Consider the following 17,411-nt stretch of genomic DNA (forward strand, 5'->3'; position numbering starts at 1 on the left):
TATCCATTTTAAATGAATATATGAATATATTAGTGTCGTGTATCAAGAATGTCCACTCAAAAAAATTCGATAAATGCTATTCTATAAATGATAAAATATCCCTATTTTGCAAATGTATTTAAATTAAATCCCTTTCATTTAACTAAAAATGGAAAAACACTATTTCTAGCGGCCCACGAAAGGGAAAAAAGACGCTATTAGTTTTGTGTGGAATGTCCGTCCGTCCCTTTTAGATCTCGTAAACTAGAAAAGATAGATAGTGAAAATCTAACACCGTAATATTTTAGACCATTCAAAGTTCTGATGCAATGGCTATTTTTTTCTTTTATGAAACTGAAAAATCTAATTCTTAAAATAAGTTTTTGCAAGCAATTTTTTCATAAAAATACACCACTTTTACAACTATTCACTATTAATACTAACAAACACGGGAGTCGCTTTAGGGGGGGAAATTAACATACGTACCATATTTTAAACATATTTATGCAAATGGTTTTTATTACATTTGTATTGCTAACTTTTGTAAGTTCTGTCATACTAACTATACATTTAGACACACAAAAAAGTTTTTGTTTTTTTAGACAGAAAAAAATCTATTTAGTATGCATATAAGTTGGACATAGTTTAAAACAACAATTAATAACTAGTTTTTCATATTATCACGTGAACCGCAGTGCGCCTCCATAATTCCACACCTCAGTACGGAAATAGTACACTTAAGAATTTTTATTTACGGAAATGTTGTTGTTTTTTTCATGAGGATTTGAATAAGAGATTGACCCTTTACAAAACAATTAGATCAGTTAGATATTTATTATAAGACATCAGTTAGGCCAGATTCACATCTAACTTCACATTCACTTTCACCTATCCTTTGGTCTGCTGTACCGCTGGGGCACCACACAAGATCTATCAACCTTCTTTCTCCATTCTTCTCTGTCATTTGTCTTTGACAGAATTTCATTCTGATGTTCTTTCTGAAAATATTGAAACCTGCCTTTTACCTGCCTGGGTAGACCACTTCGGAGGCCGATTTTGAGTTTGTGTTTCCACACAAACTGTATTTGTAACCTTGTTTTTCCTTTGATATTATATGAAATCGTAAAAGTCTCTAAGTAAAATTAACTTCTTTAGGTCACTTAGATACATGTTCGTCATAAAAAAACAATTGTTAGTTTATGCAAAGGTTCAGAGTACAAACTGAAGTCTTTAACCAAGTGGAAAGATCAGCTTGATCTGCACTATTAAAAATCTTTGTTTGGTAGTTCCCAGAACTCCTCACAATAAAGTGTCCTATTTTTTCCTTTTAATCCTTTTTAGATTCTGGAAGAAATCAATATTTTTTTTAACTGTGTCTAGACTGTGGCAGTAATTCTGTTCAGATATTGTTATTACTTTTTTTTTTATTAGAAAAACAGCAGCATAAAACACACACACACACTAAACTGTCGAATAAGTAAATCCATCTTAAAAGCGTTCATCCGTGACAAGATGAGTTTGTTTAACTCATTATTGGTTCATATTAAACTCCAAAATATTTCTTAATATTTTTTTTTAATTTTTATCAGACAAACATTAACTCTATCGATCTAGACAGCACTGTCTGGACTTAACTGTCTCTTCGGCCTCGATAGATAAGATAGACAGTTATATAAGATAAGATAGACATATATAAGATAGACACGTATACAAGATAAGACAAGACACTTGTATAAAGTAAAATAGACAGAGAATTTTAAAACAAGACTGATAAGCTATGCAAGACTGATAAAGATATAAGATAAAAAGAGATAGAAAGATTAAAAAGTAAAGGTAGCTTGATAAAATTATACAATATGATAGACAGAGATACAAATAAGATAGATATGAAGATAAGACAGACACGTATATAAGATAAGATAAATAAGTATATTAGATCTGATAGATACATAAGACAAAATGGAAAAGTATATAAGATAAGATAGGTATATAAGAAAAAGATAGACAGGTAAATAAGATAAGATAGAAAGGTATATAAAATACTTTTTGATAGATAGTATAAAAGTAGAATAGGCTGGTGGAGATATAGCTATGAAAGACTGATAGAGATATAAGATAAGATAGATAGATAGATGTGATAAGATAGACAAGTATATAGGATAAGACAGACAAGTATATGAGATAAGATAGACAGGTATATAATATAGACAGAGATATAAGATAAGATAAATATATACGATAAGATAGACACATTTAAGTTACGATAGACAGATATATAAGATAAGATAGACACATTTAAGTTACGATAGACAGATATATGAGATAAGACGGACACATTTAAGTTACGATAGACAGATATATGAGATAAGACGTACACATTTAAGTTACGATAGACAGATATATGAGATAAGATAGACACATTTAAGTTACGATAGACAGATATATGAGATAAGACGGACACATTTAAGTTACGATAGACAGATATATGAGATAAGACTTACACATTTAAGTTACGATAGACAGATATATGAGATAAGATGGACAGATTTAAGTTACGATAGACAGATATATGAGATAAGACGGACACATTTCAGTTACGATAGACAGATATATGAGATAAGATAGACACATTTAAGTTACGATAGACAGATATATGAGATAAGACGGACACATTTAAGTAACGATAGACAGATATATGAGATAAGATAGACACATTTAAGTTACGATAGACAGATATATGAGATAAGACGGACAGATTTAAGTTACGATAGACAGATATATGAGATAAGATAGACACATTTAAGTTACGATAGACAGATATATGAGATAAGATAGACAGATTTAAGTTACGATAGACAGATATATGAGATAAGACGGACACATTTAAGTTACGATAGACAGATATATGAGATAAGACGGACACATTTAAGTTACGATAGACAGATATATGAGATAAGACGGACACATTTAAGTTACGATAGACAGATATATGAGATAAGACGGACACATTTAAGTTACGATAGACAGATATATGAGATAAGATAGACAGATTTAAGTTACGATAGACAGATATATGAGATAAGACGTACACATTTAAGTTACGATAGACAGATATATGAGATAAGACGGACACATTTAAGTTACGATAGACAGATATATGAGATAAGATAGACAGATTTAAGTTACGATAGACAGATATATGAGATAAGACGGACACATTTAAGTTACGATAGACAGATATATGAGATAAGATAGACAGATTTAAGTTACGATAGACAGATATATGAGATAAGACGGACACATTTAAGTTACGATAGACAGATAAATGAGATAAGACGGACAGAGACATAAGATGCAATGATTGAAACGCAAATTAAATATACAGAGTTCAAAGATAAGATTGTGAAGGCTAGGGCTTTAGTGACAAATGTTGAAATCTACTTTGACTTATGCTTTAGTGACAAATGTTGAAATCTACTTTGACTTATGGTTTAGTGACAAATGTTGAAATCTACTTTGACTTATGCTTTAGTGACAAATGTTGAAATCTACTTTGACTTATGCTTTAGTGACAAATGTTGAAATCTACTTTGACTTATGCTTTAGTGACAAATGTTGAAATCTACTTTGACTTATGCTTTAGTGACAAATGTTGAAATCTACTTTGACTTATGCTTTAGTGACAAATGTTGAAATCTACTTTGACTTATGCTTTAGTGACAAATGTTGAAATCTACTTTGACTTATGCTTTAGTGACAAATGTTGAAATCTACTTTGACTTATGCTTTAGTGACAAATGTTGAAATCTACTTTGACTTATGGTTTAGTGACTAATGTTGAAATCTACTTTGACTTATGCTTTAGTGACAAATGTTGAAATCTACTTTGACTTATGCTTTAGTGACAAATATTGAAATCTACTTGTTTGACTACTTAGAAGACCCCTTGTTGCCTTCCTATTTATTTTTTCGCTGTTTATATTTATTTATTTTTCAATTTTGAGCCATCAAATTCAATTAGCCTAGGGTCTCCAATTACCTAAGGTCGGCCCTGTGGGATTTATACTATTAAATTAATGTAATTCTAATAAATGTACTGTGCTTCTATTATAATGTTTTATTCTATTCCGTTGTATTGAGTACATTGACTTATTGATAGAATCGATTCTTTTACTGCTAGTTTAAGGATATATTTTTAAAGATACGTACATTCAGGTAGACATACAACAACACATTGCTTTTTCTTTTGCAAGGACACATTCATACAAAAATTATGTTTTTCCTTGGTAATGTTAAATTACGGAACTGTTCGAGAGCAAGCAGAAGTCTGTATTTGTGTATATGTTTGTGTATGTGTTTGTGTTTATGTCTGTGTTTATGTATTTCTTTGTTTATGTGTTTATCAAATTTCATTTTTTTATTAACAATCTATAAACAATCTATAAAATTCGTTTGCACAAATGAAAATAAATAAAATGTAGTGATGTATTTGCTAACTGCTAATTGAAAGCTACTAATTGGAAGAAGTTATTTTTAATTGTTGTTGGGTTCTGTTCATGTGATATATTTCTTTCATTATTTGAAGATATTTTTTATCAAGCTACTAATTAATTTTTTCTCTCTCAAATGTTCAAAAAGAATTTTCGCTGTAAAATCTTGTGTTTAATTTATGGTGCTTTCAATGGTCACGAAGACTTTGCGTCTCTAGTTTACTAAGTAAGTAGTTTGCTTAAAATATTAAAATATTTCGGCATTAATGGTCCACTGCATCAGTGGATTAAAGATTTTCTGATAGGGAGAGAACAAACTGTAATAATAAATGGCTCTTAATCAACACCGATAACAGTAAACTCAGGTGTACCTCAAGGAACAGACTTGGGTCCACTACTATTTTTAATTTACATAAATGATTTACCAAATTGCATTACTTCAGGAACAAAAGTCAGATTATTTGCAGATGATTTGCATAATATATAGAACAATAAAAACAACACAAGACACAGATATTTTACAAAGAGAATTAGATGAATTACAGAAATGGGAATCAAATTGGAGCATGTCTTTCCACCCAGAAAAATGTCAGTTGTTAAGAGTAACAAAAAACTAAAACAAATTAATTCCACTTATCTTATTCATGCATGACGCGTAGGACGTAATCATCTTCTTTTTTGAAGTAACGTCTGTATTATATAAGATATAAGATAAGATAAGTTGTTCATCTCTTTGAGTCGATGACGTAATCACGTCAAATGAGCTCTGGGGAACATGGCGTCATCTGTCTTTGTGCAGTTATCTACACAATTTTAAGCGTTTTAAACTGTTTCAGAACGCCTTCCTATAATTTACACGGAATTAAAAAGTGGTAATATAAATAAAATTGAAGATTTCGTCTAATATTTAAGATAAGATAAGTTATTGAAATCCATTTTGACTACAGTTGTTCACCTTAACATAACTACTCTAACAATAATAACATAGATGTAAATAGGAAAAACATTCACACACATAACACATACACACATACACTGTCTGCGCTTTACGAAATAGGATTCTCTGTACTTCTCGGTGACGACGGATGACCCTGTAAGACACTGACCGAAAGTGGGATAAATGAGTTTTTAAATCTTTCTATTCTAGCCTTAATGGAAGGGAGACAACCACTTCGTTCAGATCTGATGTACCAGTGGTTTAATGGGTGCAGATTGTCTTTAAGAATCGTGTGTGTTTTGGAAAAGCATCTTTCATAAAAAAGTTCTTCAAGAGATGGTAGATGTGTTTGAGTGATATACGATGCTGTTTTAATAAGTCTATTTAGTCGATGTCTTTGTGCCAGTGAAGTATTATCATATCAGCAGGTGATGGCCAAGTTACTCAGGCTGCGGATAGTTGCTATATACTGTATATAGAAAAGTTAAATGATTGATTGGTCGATTTTTACTTTTCTTAGCTTTCAAAAATAGAAGAGTCATTGATGAATTTTGGTGTAAAGCTTTTGTCAGTGTTTACTCCATATTAGTTTGTTGTTGATGGTTGTAACTAGGTAGTTAACTAGATCTATATACAATTATATGTACAGCTATTTATGCTTGACTTGTGTCTGCTTATCTCTGTCTTTCTGCCTTCATGTTTGGGTGACTATGTGTTTAGTGTCTGTGTTTATGGATGTGTTTATGTATATATCTTTTTTTGGTAACTGATCTTGCAAAAATGTATCTATGTATTATATATGGAATCTTTTCTTTCAATGGTTGCTTATTTAGATGATTATTTAGATTTTTATTTAAATGATTATTTAGATGTTTATTTAGATGATTTCTAGGTGGTTATTTCGTCTGGCCATGGGTATTTATTGTCGGATCTCTTTTTAGCGACCCCCGAAAGGGGAATAGTCGCTCTTAGTTTTAAAGTGACATTCCTATTTTTCACTAAATTTCAAATGCTGAAAACTATCATTGGTCCAAATGATTGATTTCTGTATTAATGTGACTAAAGTTCAAGATCAATGTGCTCTTTATAGAATTTCTTTTGACCAGAAGTCTGACTATTTGAAGAACATACTATAATACCATAACCAGTCAACTATCTAGAGTTGTAGATATTTGGGACATTAAAAAGTTTATGTATTTTTAAGAGATATATAAACGAGGTTATCGCGTGGTCAAAGACATTTTTGACATGATTAAAAGATTGAGGAAGATTATTGACCACAACTGGATGTCATATACCGCTTTGGTCTCATTCTTGTACAGACATTACCTGATTGAAAAGTATACACTACTGAAACCGGGGGAAAAAAACTACATTAAAAGAATTTCTTCACTCTTACGCCCTTTTCATCTGATTTCTCTTTCTACCTCCACCGCTCTCTCTCTCTCTCTCTCTCTCTCATTTCTTCTCTGATAAATTTTTTAGTTTTATTTTTAGTAAAACCATAATACAGCGTCATTCAGTGTGTTCACAGTTAATACAGTTTTTTTTTTATTCACTCTTAAAGTGGCTAGTTCTAGCATATATAACAATTTTTTCCCTTTGCAACTTCTTGTATGACTAAAGAGGCCAATCCTTGATACATTGCTGAGGTCACATGTTGGGCATATGTAATCACCAGGCGCCGTAGCGCTTTCACCCTTCTTTCTACTTCTGGTGTGCATGGCATCTGCAGTCCGAGACCCTTCCTTGATGCTCTCTCTCCATGTGGATCTATCCAGTGCCTCTTTTTCCCAGCTACTAGTGTCAATATTGAAGTTTGATCTTTGTCTCATTTAGCGTCACTTTGTGTTAATATACACATTTAATACGTAACTTGTTTCTTAGATTTAAATTCTTTAATCGTAGAGTTTTTATTTGTTAACAGTTATAATCTATTCGATTAAGAATGCGAATTTTATTTTCAAACAGTTCAATTTGATTCTTTGTTTTGTGCACTTGATCTATTGATCATGTTTACTTATTCTAATGTTCGTATGAGACTCAATATATACGTGAGTTGTTCCATGGTCACATTGATAGGATGGTCATTTCATTCCATTTCGCATTGGTACAAAACACTTCTTTTCTCGTGACTAAATTTGAAGATAAGTTTCAGACCAGTAGACACAAAAAAAAACTTGACTAAAGTTGAAAGATGCGCTTTAGAAAATTGTCAGAAGACTTGGTGGGCAGTAAATCTAGCCAATGGTCAAAAGACTCTTACATTGTTAGGCTATAGATCTATCTAGTGGCCAGTGAGACTTATGTATTGTTTGGTAATACATTCAGCCAAATACTGGAAGACCTGGGTATTGTTTGGTAATACTGTGATGTTGCTAGTTCAGGCTGTCTTGAAGTCAACCAATTACTCTGCAATCGTTTGGGTGTAATTGTTCGGGTGTATTACGTGTAGTTGACCAACAACACAAACAAGAACTGGCACATCGATTGTAACAGGTGAAGAGATGTAGTCAACGATGATGAACAAGTTAATATATATTTATTATGATAAAAGGCCACAGTAGAAGTCTCTGTCACTAAACACGTCGTTACCCTGGAATGTTCTAACGCTAACTGATTTTCCGGTCTCTAACCCAACATATCCCAAACGTCACTAGTCCCGTTCAATATGCGTCTACTATGGTGCGTCGCTAAATAACTAAAATAACTAACCTATATAAATAAGGTGTCTAACAGATTCCTCCCCCCCTTGAAAAAAAAAATATGTCAATATTTTTCCACTACTGTCAAGTCTTACAAGGGCATTTTCAATTTAAGGGGAAGACCACAAACATAAAATCTTGATCTCTTCATCTTGACATCTTCATCTTGACAGTTCCTCATATTCATGTCAATGTTCATAACAGTTCATAACATTCCAGAATCATCTTCATTGGTATACAGTTCATCATAGAGGAAAATGTGGCATCCTATGGGCACCTCATAAGTCACAATTGTTCTTCACTGACAGTAATCTGATAAAATACAATATTTCAAAAAACAATTACAAACTTTATTTACACATTCAATAAATTTTTTCTTTTCTTACCACCCTTTTATACGCTTTTGTCCATTTTTCTTTTATACTCACCCTTTTCCATAGAACTAACTTTCGTCAATGATATATGAAATGATTCACACAAAAAAAAAAAAAAAAAAATATATCCATACTTACTTTTAAATGCTTAACATCAAATTTACTTATCTCCCTTTTCCATAACATATAAATGGTGTCAATATATTAATATATAGTACATAATCAATATAATCATAGTTTATTTACAAAATTGTTTCACTTCAATGTCATTCTAGACAATAGATCAGCTACAATATTCACAGATCCACTAATAGCTTTCACTTCAAATTTATACTCCTGTAGTGCTAAGAACCATCTATAAACACGACTGTTTTTCATGCTCTTTTGCTGTATATACTGAATAGGTTTATGATCAGTTAATAATATGAATTTCCTTCCTATTAAATAGCTCTCTAGCTTAGTAATTACCCATATTACAGCTAAGGCTTCTCTTTCAATGACACTATATTTTTTCTCTGCCTCTGATAATTTTCTGCTTACATATAATATAGGATGTAAGTTATCATAGTTCTGCATTAAACAACCACCAATAGCATTACCAGATGCATCAGTTGTGACATAAAATATTTTGTCTTTATCAGGTAGTCTTAATATTAGTTCATGACTAAAAACATCTTTAATTCTGTCAATAGCTTTCACACATTCCTCATTACAAACTACTTTTTGAGGTTTTCCTTTTTTAAGTAAGTCATTTAGTGGATTCACTATTTCTGCTAAGTTTTTTATAAACTTTCTGTAATAATTTACTATTCCCAATATACTTTTAATTTGTCTTTTTGTTGTAGGTATTTCAATATTAAGTACTTTCTTTATGTTATCTTCAATAGGGCTAATCATGTTGTTATTTATTTTATGTCCTAAGAAAATTATTTCCTCCAATCCTATTTCTACTTTTTCTGCTTGAATTGTAAGTCCACTTTCTTTTATTATTTTGAATACTTCTTTTACATCTACCAAATGTTCCTCCCAACTATTATTAAAAATACATATGTCATCTAAATAGCAAATAACATTTTCTTTGTTTCCAATTATCATGTTCATCATTCTATTAAATGTGGCAGGTGCATTTACTAATCCAAAACTCATATAATTCCATTGAAAAATACCATATGGTGTTACAAATGCTGTGTAAGGTTTTGCATTTTCTGTTAAAGGTATTTGCCAATAACCTTTAGTTAAATCTAATTTAGTAAAAAATTTTGCTCCATTTAATTTATGTAAAATATCCTCTATATTTGGCATTGGATATGGGTCAAATTCTGTGATGTTGTTAAGTTTCCTATAATCAATACATAACCTTATATCTCCATTCTTCTTTTTGGCTATCACAATTGGTGAAGCATAAGGAGATGTTGATGGTTCAATTATACCTGATTCTAGTAAATTGTCTATTTCTTTCTTTACTTTGTCTTGTAAATGTAGCGGTATTCTATATGGCTTAAGCTTGATAGGTTTTGTGTCTGTTACTTTAATGTCATGTTTAATAATATTAGTTTTTCCTGGTATGCTGGAAAAAATTTCTTTGTATTCCTGTATTATTTTAGTTATATCTTTTGACTTTTCCTTAGTTAAATTATTAAGATTAATCTTTTGCCAAGTTTGATTCTCTTTTGTTTCTATTACAGGTATTTCCTTAATATCATTTTCATTATGATTTTCATTTGTTATTATCATCAAGCATTCTTCTCTTTCTGAAAATTTATTTTCTATTTCCTCCTGAATGTTTTGTATCAACTCATCTTCTCTATCATGATATAGTTTCAAATTATTTATGTGATATGTTTTAACTTTCCCATTTATTTCAATTTGATAATTGACATCACTAATTTGTTTTATCACCTTAAATGGACCTTTCCATTGTTTACCAATTTTATTTTTCAGGTCATTTATTAATATTAATACGTTGTTTCCTACTTCTAGTGTTTTCAATTGTCTTTTCTTATTTAGATTCTCATGAGCACTTTGTTTGTATTTCTTATTGTTGTTATATGCTTGAGTCCATATTTCTTTCAATTCTGTTGTGATTGTTGTTTCACTGTCATTATTTAATTTATTCTCATTATCTATTAGATTTTCTTTAAAAACATCTAATTCATCTCTGGGTTTTCTTCCATGTATTATTTCATATGGTGAAAATTGTGTTGCTTCATGGATGTTGTTTCTATGAGCAAATAGTATATAGTTAATGTAATGATCCCACTTGTTCTGATTATTCTGAATTATCTTTGTTAGTGATCTTTTTAATGATCCACCATATCGTTCACATAAACCGTTACTCTCCGGGTGGTAAACCGAAGAGTATATGTGCTGTATATTGTATTGTTTAGTCCATTTCTTAAATTGTTCTGACTTAAACTGAGATCCCTGATCACTCAATATAATTTTAGGTATACCATGTCTTGTAATTACTTTTTGAGTTATGGCATTAATGATATTTTCTGCACTTGTATTTGATAATGGGATTGCCTCTGGGTATCTACTAAACATGTCTATTACTGTTAGAATGTATTTGTTATTATTTTCAGTTTGAATTAAAGGACCTATTAAATCAATAGATACTTTCTGAAATGGTGCTGTAGGTTCATCCATTTCTTGAATAGGTGCTTTATTCACTAGGCTTTTGTTAGATCTCTTTTGACATATGTCACATGATTTTATGTATTTGTTGATTGTTGCTTTCATTTTGGGCCAAAATACTTGTTTTGACAAATTCCTATAACATTTCTTTACTCCCCTATGTGCTGCTAAATTATTATCATGTGTCATGATTAAAACATCTTTCCAATATTTCTGTGGTAAGACAAGTTGTTTTATTTTCTTGTTATCATTACTTGTTTGTCTAAATAATATTTTATTCTCTATACAAAATTTCTCCATTGGATTATTATTGTTTTTATCTAATATTCTTGAATAAATTTTCCCAATAATATTGTCATTCATTTGTTCTAATGCAAATGTGGGTGTTGTTTCTTTTTCACTTTGAGATATTTGTGTTTCCAGACTATTTTGTGTTTCATTTTCTATCTCTCTTTCCTTAACATCTGTATTTTCTATTTGTATTACATTATTGGTTTCTTTTTCTTTATCATTACTTATTACATTTATTGTATTTTCCTGTTTCTTACTTTGTTTATCCATTGATCTTGTTATTATCATACTTGTTATATTTTGTGTTTCTATGTTTTCATGATTTTGTCTTATGTTTTTGTATTTGTTTTGCCAGTCTTCTAATTCTTTTCTTGAACATTCTTTAACTCCTTTTATGTTTCCTACTAACATATCATATCTCATTTCTGGTATTGCAATGCCATCACAATAACCAGTGAAAAATGGAGTTTCAATGTATACCCTTATAGCTTTAAATTCCCTTACAGTGCCATCTGCTAATTCTACTTTCCTAGTAAACCCTTTATACCAATGAGGTTTGACAAATTTAGTTTTTACTGCCAAGGTGTTACAACCTGAATCCCTGATTAATTCCACCGGAATTCTATCTACAAACCCTGGGTACACTGCAAAATTGTTCCTATTTCCTTCCATGAAATATATCCTATCTGTACCTTTATTTTTGTATTCCCTACTGTAACTCCTATTTCTATAATTTCCCCTGTCATTCCTATCTCTACTCCTATATCTACTGTTATTTTGTTCATTGTATCTATTTCTACTTCCAGACCTACTATTCCCTCTTCTACAGTTAGCTGCTATATGACCTTTTCCTTGACATTTAAAACAGGTTATTTCACTATATTTTCTATTTCCACTATTTGATCTGTTTCTATTTCTACTTCTATCAACATTTTCTTTGGTGTATCCTATTAAATCTACTTTGCTCTTATCCCTATCAGAAAATGGTTTATTTGGATAGGCATTTTTGTATACTCTCATTATCTCTGTTATTTCATCTATAGTTTTGGGGTTTCTTTCTCTAATAAAAGATTGTAATTGAGGATCACATTTATTTACAAAGTTGTCCACTAGAATAAAATTTTTTAATCCTTCATAAGAGTTATTCACTTTTTCTAATTTTACCCACTTATTGAAAAAATCCTTTTCCATATTAATGGTAGTTTGGGGTTCTATTCCTAATGATGGTATATTGTCAAAGTATTTCTTTCTAAAAGTTGCAGCATTATGACCATAGGCATTTAATAACTCTCTTTTTAAAACCTGATAGCTATCATCAATATGATGGTCATGATTTTGGCATATTGTTAGAGCTTGACCATGAACAAAGTCTATCAGTATTTCAGACCATTCTTCTTCAGGCATATTAAATGTAGACATTTTTGCCTCATATCTTTTCAGAAAATCACCAATGTCATCCTTCTGTTCATCAAAACTTTGTATCTTTCTCTTTAGCCATGTCTGCGAATTAGGGTTGTCTCTTTGAGTGGTATAATTATTTGAGTTATTTGTGTTATTTCCTTGTTCAGTTTGAGCTCTGACTTGTGCTGCATCCAATCTCATCTTCTCCATTTTAGCTTCATGTTCTCTAATTTTTTCTCTCTCTTTGTCTTGCCTTTCTTCTTGTCTTTCTATCTCTTGTCTTTGACGTTCCGTTTCTTCCTTCACAACTTGCTGTACATAAGCTGCTAAGTCTTTTCCTTTTAACTCCATGGCCTTTCCATCCTGCATAGCTGTTTCCTTAACCTCCTTAAGGTCCACATATGATGATGTAGCCATTGTGTTTTATATTTTATATATATTTTTACTTAGCCTATATTAGTTATGGCTATACTTTAAACTTATTTTATATTTAAGTTTTTCCACACTTTTATACAAATTTTAAATGGTATGTCTCTATCTATAGATTTAGTAAATGTATAAATCTAGTCTGAGTTATTATGGTTATATTCAAATCTGTATATTAGGTCCAGTATTACACACAAATTTAAATCCAGTATATTATAGTATGTATAATAATACTATTTAGATCTAGTTATCAAGAGCACTATGACTTTTAGATCTAGTATGAATAACTATGATCAATTTTAAAACCTGGTATGACTGAAGTCACAGTGAAGTGTCTAGAGTAAATTCAAGGACTGTCTAGAGTCTAGATCTAGAGTAGATTATGGTTCTATTTCACCATACGAAACAAATATGTGTATACAGTGTCAAATATATCTTCAACAAGATATATATATCTAGAATGTACTACCTTCATTCATCTTCAACTTAATAATATTTCAAAGTAGAGTCTAGATAATTAAATTGTACCAAAGAGATGTACAATAATTTGCAGATCTAAATTTAGCCAGACGATAGTGTTTGACTACATAGCCAGTTTCGGCATTATTCTCATGGCAAAATCATATTTGATTTTAACCGCTCAAACTAAAATTATTTTAGTCTGATTCACAATGAAAGAATCCTACCCGCACTTTCTATCATTAAGTGAAAAAAAAATACAGATCTAATTAAATTAATAAAAATAAATAATTTAAAATAATATAAACAAATGAAATAATTAAAATGAGACTATCGCTATGGGTTGGGATATGACAATATGGCACACAATGATAACGTCACGAAGTAACCAGGCAACAACGGATATGACGTTTACACAAACAAAACAAATTACAATCCTAAATATATAATATAGCTTTTCATCTAAATTACGTCTTCTACCCCGACGGGTTTTAAGGCGCACCACCTGATTTTACTCAGGCTAACGTACCAAATTTAGACAAAATCTATTTCTAAGGGCAATCTAAACATATACTAATAAGAAAAATGGCACTTAGCTTTTGATAAGAAAGATCCCTTTGTTCGGACTCCCGAATATGCTAGATCACAACAAATTCCACTGCCTCTCTTCCAGTTCTGACTCTGTTCTCCGGTGCTACCAGTATCCCACGTAATGCCACAGATGTCCTGATATGCCACAGCAAAATGTTCCAGTTTCTTTGACGACTGTTGATGACCGTATGTGTAGTTCCGACGACTTTGTGTACACAGTTACTGACGAATAGGTTAACGGTTCTTCTGGCGATGACTTGACTTGTGTAGACGACTACTGACAAATAACAGTCTCTTGACGGCAACTTGATCTGGACGACTGACGAATAACGAATTTCTTGACGATGACTTGATCTGGGCTGACGAATAACGGCTTTCTTGACGATGACTTGATCTGGGCTGACGAATAACGGTTCTCTAAAATAGTTCACTGCTTCTGCTGCTACTCTGGTAGTACGACGAAGTTTGCTGTTGTACTCTGCTTCACTAGACCAAACTGTCCAATGTAGACTAGGTAAGACCAAGGTCACCTCCGACGACGTTCCGTTATACGACTAACGGTTTTCAACGAAATTAAGTGGATGTAGCTGTTTCCACAACTTCACTGCTAACAAGTCTAGGTATGGTCTAGACCGACGAATACTAGATAGATCAATGTTCAGTACTGATAAAGATTACTTCACTAACCTTCCAAAGGTTAAACACAGTGACCGTTATAAACGTGGCAAGCAACCGGTTCAATGAGCAAACTGCTCCACAAGAATCTCTCCAAGGGTAAGACGACAGAGCGATTTCGATTTAGTTAGCTACCAAACTTGTAGTACTCACAATACTTCTGACAGCGGGCAAACTGTCCTTCTCGAAACTGACGAGGTAAAACTTGATACTCGACGTGGCTCCTATGACGAAGAAAAAATATGTCCAACAGGTTCACTAACGATCTCTCACCCGTTATGAATGAACGGTTTCTCTGGTTGTAGGTCGATTCAGCATATGAAGATCAGGCTTTGATACTATACTGGTTAAGTAGACCAGACGTTGCGATGATTACGGTCCTGACGAAGGTCACCCTGAGTTAACGGCTCGTTGAACGTGCGATCAAACAGGCGACGACTGCTTGTAGATCTAGAACAAAGTCACTCTGTGATACTGCTGTGTTCAGCCGTACTCCGATGAAATCTTATATCTTCGAGTGCACGACCCTCACCTGAGTAAACGTTCTGCTTCGAGGTCCGGTTCGATGTTCGGCTTCAACAGGGGTCCGGCTTCGAGGTTCGGGGTCGCCACTGTGATGTTGCTAGTTCAGGCTGTCTTGAAGTCAACCAATTACTCTGCAATCGTTTGGGTGTAATTGTTCGGGTGTATTACGTGTAGTTGACCAACAACACAAACAAGAACTGGCACATCGATTGTAACAGGTGAAGAGATGTAGTCAACGATGATGAACAAGTTAATATATATTTATTATGATAAAAGGCCACAGTAGAAGTCTCTGTCACTAAACACGTCGTTACCCTGGAATGTTCTAACGCTAACTGATTTTCCGGTCTCTAACCCAACATATCCCAAACGTCACTAGTCCCGTTCAATATGCGTCTACTATGGTGCGTCGCTAAATAACTAAAATAACTAACCTATATAAATAAGGTGTCTAACAATACATTCAGCCAAATACTGGAAGACCTGGGTATTGTTTGGTAATACATTTAGTCAAAGACTGGAAGACCTGGGTATTGTTTGGTAATACATTCAGCCAAATACTGGAAGACCTGGGTATTGTTTGGTAATACATTTAGTCAAAGACTGGAAGACCTGGGTATTGTTTGGTAATACATTCAGCCAAAGACTATAAGACCTGGGTATTGTTTGGTAATACATTCAGTCAAAGACTGGAAGACCTGGGTATTGTTTGGTAATACATTTAGTCAAAGACTGGAAGACCTGGGTATTGTTTGGTAATACATTTAGTCAAAGACTGGAAGACCTGGGTATTGTTTGGTAATACATTTAGTCAAAGACTGGAAGACCTGGGTATTGTTTGGTAATACATTCAGCCAAAGACTATAAGACCTGGGTATTGTTTGGTAATACATTCAGCCAAAGACTGGAAGACCTGGGTATTGTTTGGTAATACATTTAGTCAAAGACTGGAAGACCTGGGTATTGTTTGGTAATACATTTAGTCAAAGACTGGAAGACCTGGGTATTGTTTGGTAATACATTTAGTCAAAGACTGGAAGACCTGGGTATTGTTTGGTAATACATTCAGCCAAGTACTGGAAGACCTGGGTATTGTTTGGTAATACATTTAGTCAAAGACTGGAAGACCTGGGTATTGTTTGGTAATACATTCAGCCAAGTACTGGAAGACCTGGGTATTGTTTGGTAATACATTTAGTCAAAGACTGGAAGACCTGGGTATTGTTTGGTAATACATTCAGCCAAGTACTGGAAGACCTGGGTATTGTTTGGTAATACATTTAGCCAAAGACTGGAAGACCTGGGTATTGTTTGGTAATACATTTAGTCAAAGACTGGAAGACCTGGGTATTGTTTGGTAATACATTTAGTCAAAGACTGGAAGACCTGGGTATTGTTTGGTAATACATTCAGCCAAAGACTATAAGACCTGGGTATTGTTTGGTAATACATTCAGCCAAAGACTGGAAGACCTGGGTATTGTTTGGTAATACATTTAGTCAAAGACTGGAAGACCTGGGTATTGTTTGGTAATACATTTAGTCAAAGACTGGAAGACCTGGGTATTGTTTGGTAATACATTTAGTCAAAGACTGGAAGACCTGGGTATTGTTTGGTAATACATTCAGCCAAGTACTGGAAGACCTGGGTATTGTTTGGTAATACATTAAGTCAAAGACTGGAAGACCTGGGTATTGTTTGGTAATACATTCAGCCAAGTACTGGAAGACCTGGGTATTGTTTGGTAATACATTTAGTCAAAGACTGGAAGACCTGGGTATTGTTTGGTAATACATTTAGTCAAAGACTGGAAGACCTGGGTATTGTTTGGTAATACATTCAGCCAAGTACTGGAAGACCTGGGTATTGTTTGGTAATACATTTAGCCAAAGACTGGAAGACCTGGGTATTGTTTGGTAAT

General features: G+C 32.6%; 1 protein-coding gene and 1 long non-coding RNA gene across 2 annotated transcripts in view; one reads left to right on the forward strand and one right to left on the reverse strand.

The window, feature by feature from the left end:
• Positions 1–17,411, forward strand: part of LOC106075668 (calcitonin receptor-like) — a 128,432-nt gene that overhangs the window by 19,393 nt on the left and 91,628 nt on the right. The window lies entirely within an intron of this gene.
• LOC129923105 (uncharacterized) lies at positions 7,932–15,950 on the reverse strand. The gene is made up of 2 exons (XR_008775028.1): positions 13,710–15,950; positions 7,932–8,423 (listed from the first exon to the last, which is right to left on the reverse strand). It is a non-coding gene; the product is annotated as an uncharacterized LOC129923105 (long non-coding RNA).

This window comes from Biomphalaria glabrata, chromosome 1 (genome assembly GCF_947242115.1).
Source record: "Biomphalaria glabrata chromosome 1, xgBioGlab47.1, whole genome shotgun sequence".
Taxonomy (NCBI): domain Eukaryota; kingdom Metazoa; phylum Mollusca; class Gastropoda; family Planorbidae; genus Biomphalaria; species Biomphalaria glabrata.